Genomic DNA, 6,000 nt, shown 5'->3' on the forward strand with positions numbered 1-6,000 from the left:
GGCTAATCAGAAAACAGCCGAAGACCCCCAAACCCCCAGTTCTATAATAAGCCTGCTACGGAGGCTACCCTACGTCTGCTTGGAGATCCCCCCCCCCAATTTATACCTTTCCGCATCATTGGAGCGAATACACAACCGACCGTAACAAGTGTGTTGAGTTTAGTTGAGCACGCTCCATTGAACATTGTGCCTGTGGGTGTTGCTACAGAAAGTATACTAGCAGCCACCGCCAGGCCTTTCTACGGGAATACGGATCGTAGAATTCGGCAAAAAAGATAGTAAAATTGGCCAAGGGAGTCCGGTCGAGGGGAGGTAGTTTAAACGCGGTCAGTCAAACCTACAAGGCGGCCAAACTCCCCTGGCAAATATTCTCCTATATACTAGTACATAGTCAGCGTAGTTAGTCTGGTAGAGACTAGCTAGTATACTAGCACGATTCCCATTTTGCATATTTCAACGACCAGATTTATCTGGAAAGAAGCAAAACTATCTGTCTTCACACCTTTTCACAAAGCGGTTTTCACACCAAAGACGGGCTTCACATAAAACGGAACAATACTACCGAGAGGTGCGGAATTTCTCAGCGGTCTAGACAAGGCTGGTCAGCGGTGAGAGATGTCACACCCGACCCGGTACCGCAACTAGAGTGGTACGGACTGGTCTAGCTAGCCTCTACCAGGCTTCCTGAAGCAATGGGAAAGAGTAGAAATTGACCAGAGGGGGAAAATGCCATGGGAGTTGGTCCGCTAGAGAGTACAGCTTGACAAATTCGTACTCTCTAGTGGACCAACTCCCCTAGCATGTTTGACCAATTTGTACTCTTTCAGTAGCCTCTACCAGACTTCAGGAGGCGGCTGGAAAGAGTAAAAATCGGCCACCTAGAGCGGCAAACTGCTGTCTTCAGCAGACCAACTCCCTTGGCATGCTATCTCTCTATTTGGCCGATTTCTATTCCTCCCAGTCGCCTCCCGAAGCCTGGTAGAGGCTACTCTTTCCAGAGCCACCTCCCAAAGTCTGGTAGAGGCTAGGAGTCTAGATTCAGTAGCATCAATGACAGGCTATATCGAAATACCTAGTCATACGGATAAATTATAGAAAGAAAAGTGGCATTCTAAGACACTAATATCTGTATTCCAATGTTTTTTAGAAAGTTACGGCATTGACATCTCCATTCGTAGCTTTGTAGTATTCCTAGTATGGTGGCCAACTTTTTTTCTTTCGAAACTCAGGCCGTATATATATATGTGATCCATATAATCAAGTCAGTGTGGCCTTTGTTATAATTACCACCAACTAGGGACCACCAACAACTATCAGAGCAGACGTCTAGAACAAACCATGGCGGCACCACATAGGATACTCTGTATCATCCTTATACTTTTACAACTGACAGAAAGAGATGGCAGAAAACGTGGCGTCTTCCTTGTCTCATCGGGGAACATCCGAAAAGACGGCAGGAGTTTGACCAAAACAAAGAAAGACGGAAGAGACAAGGACTCAACAAAGGTCCGATGGTTCGTTAGAGCAGAACATGTGAATTAGTGCAGATGGTTGTAAGTCACGCTGGAACGATCAGATGGCGGAAGTTTGGGTTTACGGACACACACGCGATGGAAGTGTGGCCAGACCTCTCATAAATGTACTAAAAGTACCTCACCCCACTCCTTTGTACCTCATGTAACGTTAGGCCACAGTAAGTAATTTTTATGGATGACATCAGCGCGCGCATTAATTTTCACCTGATTTTGAAAAAAAAAAGAAGAAATTTTGTTGCCCTCTGACAGTGGTCAACATGCCGAAAATGGGCAAAGATTCTGTTGCCATGCCGGAAGGTGGATGGCAGATAACTGAGGACTGGAGACAAGAAAAGACTCTGATTTAATGTCTTGTTTTTTACTTTGATGCAGTGATATGTAATGCTGGCTGTGTATATGTGATGTTCTCACTGAATCAAAAACATTTGTACAATTATTTGATCATGTAGGAACCTTGTTTTTGGCCCGCCTTTTTTTTCGTCGGCTCGCATTAGATGGAGTCTGCGGAGGATGTCATCCATAAAATTTACTTGCTGTGGCCTTACTATAGAGTCAAAACTGTCCAAGAAAACCATTCAGGGGACGACTGATAAAATATGGTCTTTGTGGACAGGTGGTCACTAGCTGTATTCGTAGGCACATTATGAAATTATATAATGGATACGATAGAATAATCTGATGGACCACCAAATAGTTATCACATAAACTACTGCAAGGTGGCAAGCGTTCGCAACTGCACCACAGGTCATGAACAGTATAAAATTTACGGTAGTAACGTTATATGTCTCCATTCATTCACTTATTCATTCATTCATTCATTCATTTATGTCAAACACCTTTTGGTCACTCACTTGATACTAGTAGTAGAAATTGTGTGTACGAATGTTCAACTTCAAGAGAAGTAACAGATCTGTAAACTGTGCACTCAGTATATCTAATTTATCCCATGCATTTGCCCGATTTCTAAATTTTCTAGCATCCACAATGTGATGGAGAGTACCGTTTTATAAGGTTTCATCTCTTCCTAAATAAGTAAATGTAAAAGGGGGTGAAGTTTGCCATCTCTGATGTCCTGCTTGTTTTTATTCCGTGTTGCAGGTGCCACGTGACGCAGACCGACCGTTCGGTAAGGACAACTTCTGGACGGTTGACGGCATCGAGAGCTACCTCAACCCCGACGGCACGTTCCGCCAGCGCCGCAAGAGGGCTCAGCCCGGCACGGCGGCCACCACGAAGAAATCCGCCCGAAGCGACCCCGTGGACGACCCGAGGGTGAAAAATTCCAAGCCAGCGAAAACCGCCGGGAAGCGACTGCCGAAAACTGACCGGACTCGGCAGGACTCGTCGGACGCCGACGACTCCCGAACAGAAACGAGCGTCGCCGAGGAAGGCAACCCGAAGGAGACAGAACAGCAGGCAAGAAAAGACGAACATGGCAAGATCGGTACGGAGACCCGCAAGACTGAAAAATTCAGCGGGCCGTACGCCATCGACTCCTTACTGTCGCCTCGCGACGTCACCGACGGTCCCGACCACAGCCCCGTGCTGTTCTATCTGTCTCCGCGGTACACGCACAGGCCCACGCCCGAGCAACCCGACGCCGAGACCGCCATGGATGTGGACAATCGGTCGGAAACAACACACCACGACGGCAACAAGTCACCCGAGAACAACCGGGGAACGGAACAGCCAGCGTCTCAAAACGACGACCCGTCGACGTCAGCGGATGAGACACCTATGCAGGTCCAGCAAGCGTTCCACCAGGACACCCCGGCCACTGAGAAACTCTTACCGCTCCAGTGCCAGACAGGACACGGCAACACTCCGAGCGGTGAGCGTGACCGCGACGTTACACCTGTTCGAGCCGCATCTGAGACCGAGGACAACCGTACGCGTTCGCCACCCGAGGGCGACCCACATCAGGCCTTCGGTGGCTACGCATCAGGCCTTCCCCCTCCTCTCTACCGGCAGCCGTCTCCTCCCTGGTCTTTTCGATCCTCTCCTCCGAACGACCGGTATCCCTCCTGGGAAAGTAGCGCCGCTGACTCTGTCTTTCCTTCCTTCCGTTCCTCGTTCCACCACCCGAGCCCGGCGGTGCCCCCCAGTCCGCGGTGCGCTCCCTGGCTGGACAGGAGCCTCCCGAGCCCGTACGGCTTCGACCTGCCGTCGCTCCGCTCCTGGGCGAGCCCGGGTTCCGCCGTCTGGCCCAGTCCGACATGGTCGCCAAGTGGCGGCGGCACGAGTCCCATCATCAACTTCAGCGGGCCCCTGAAAGACCCTAGCTATAGGTTTAGCTCCACTCCGTATCCTCCATCGCATAGTTTCTCGGACAGATCGAACACAACCTCCCTCTCAGAGTATTCCTCGCAGCATCCAGCTCTCTCGCAGCATCAGTACGGACATGTCCCCCTACCGGCAGCTGAGGGTATAGCACCAAAATCTGCTGACTCAGCACATAGTAGTTACAGTTACGCTCCACCAATGGCGACCCAGCCTCACCAACCAGCTCGGTCTTTCAGTGTCTGTTCGAACACTCGTCACCACGACTTCAAGCCACCGACACGACCCAGTGTGGCTTTCGGGTCCTGTGACCCACCCTCCCCGAGGGTTCCCGGCGTCTACCCGCCCTACATGTTACCTGCTCGTAGCCTGCACCTGATCGAGCCTGTACCCAGACACCTGTCTTACGTCTACCACAGCGCTAGCGCGAACTGTACCTGTACCCTGTGTGTGGACGCCTACAGAGCAGGGGCTCTAGTTTGAGAACTATATGACCCGGACAGACCACAGTCTATAGTTTGAGCAAATAATACTTGTTTCGCAAGTTGCACTCTACAATCTTAATCTGTACAGAAGCGCAGGTTGTAGTGCATTCGAATTTCGTCAATATACAATGTGCTTTGTTTGACAATGAGAACGATATTCCAAATCCTTTGCCATTGTATCATGATGCTATATGTGTTTCAAGAACTGTGTTTTAAACAGCTACTATATTAGACAGTGAGTGTTTTGAACATGTGTGCACTGCCTTCTGCTAAGTTCCATTTATTGTACTTGGAAATTCAGTTTTTAATCAATAGCTTTCGTCAGCGTTTTTTTGTCATCACTACTACTACACTTCATCCGTTTTTTTTTCACATCGCAATTCCTTTAAAGTTTAAATTCCCCGATCGAAATGCTGTGACCCGCTCAGTGTGTAGTTTAGTTTATAAACTCCGGAGTAAAGCGTATAATCTTCCCGCCATGTTTTCCTAGCTCGTGTCAGAAACTCTAGACCAGGTTCGACCTGTTTGTACAAACTGGATTGTCTCGCCGAAGCGATGGGGAGCAAATTTATCTGGAAGGAAGACAGCGGGACGAACTTGCACAAAGGGATTTGATCAGTCGCGCAGGCGGCTTAGATGTCATGATGATCTGGTTAGAAGATGTTTATGTTTCGGTAGAAAACCGTCTTCTACTCATTTGTCACCCTCGTTCTTAGCACGTAAAACGCAGTTTGACTTTTGCTCTTTGTTCACAAGAGAGCCACGATAGATCATAGAGTAGGCTACGATTTCCCTCAGATTTCAAACTACATGAGTAATTTGATGTTAGCCTCTACCAGACATCGGGAGGCGGCTGGAAGAGTAGAAATCGGCCAAATAGAGAGGTAACATGCCAGGGGAGTTTTTCTGCTAAAGAGAACAGTTTGCCGCTTCGGCCGATTTCTACTCTGTCCAGCCGCCTACCGAAGCCTGGTAGAGGCTAGTTTGATGTAACTTGAGCTTCAACTGGACTCAGAACAACTGATGGACAGTTTATGACTTTTCCTGAACAAGACACAAATTAATAGTTGGATTTACAGCTTCCATGATATGTTGTCTTTCTTGTGTCTATGCTGTTTACTCAAATTATATTATTTTCCGAAAATAAACTAGTTACCGTACATTGTTTGTGTATATATACTTTCCACTAACTTTTTGAGCTATATATATATATAAAGTGGCGTCATAAAATCCTTTATTGTTGTAAAAAAAATAACTTGGCTCAGGTTTTATAAACGTTTTCGAACCGAAAACGAAGGAGGATTAACTTTAAGTGGAAAACCTTGCAAAAAAAAACGAGAAAAATCACGTTAACCGTTAAGTTCTTTTTGGAAGACAGAATAAGACAAAGGATCCCACTTTTTCTGTAATTTGTGGGTTTTCGGATGTTAAGAGGAGAGTAGTTTTCTTTTCATTTCTATATGTGTGAAAGTTGGGGTAGAATTTGGAGGCTACGTCAAAGAGTTCATTTCATTCATTGCTATAGAGGGTACAATTTAAGATAAAATGCGTTTCGTCTTCCACCGTATTCAACGTACAATGTTTGCAAATTCGTTCATACACTTGGAACTTTTTATACCACCCAGTCTCTCAATTTCGAGAGGGTGTGCACCAATTCGTAATTTACCTATTGCAGAGCGAAAGTTAAAATCAACTAAGTC

The sequence above is a fragment of the Branchiostoma belcheri genome, unplaced genomic scaffold (genome assembly GCF_001625305.1).
Source record: "Branchiostoma belcheri isolate BF01 breed outbred unplaced genomic scaffold, Haploidv18h27 scaffold63, whole genome shotgun sequence".
NCBI lineage: Eukaryota > Metazoa > Chordata > Leptocardii > Amphioxiformes > Branchiostomatidae > Branchiostoma > Branchiostoma belcheri.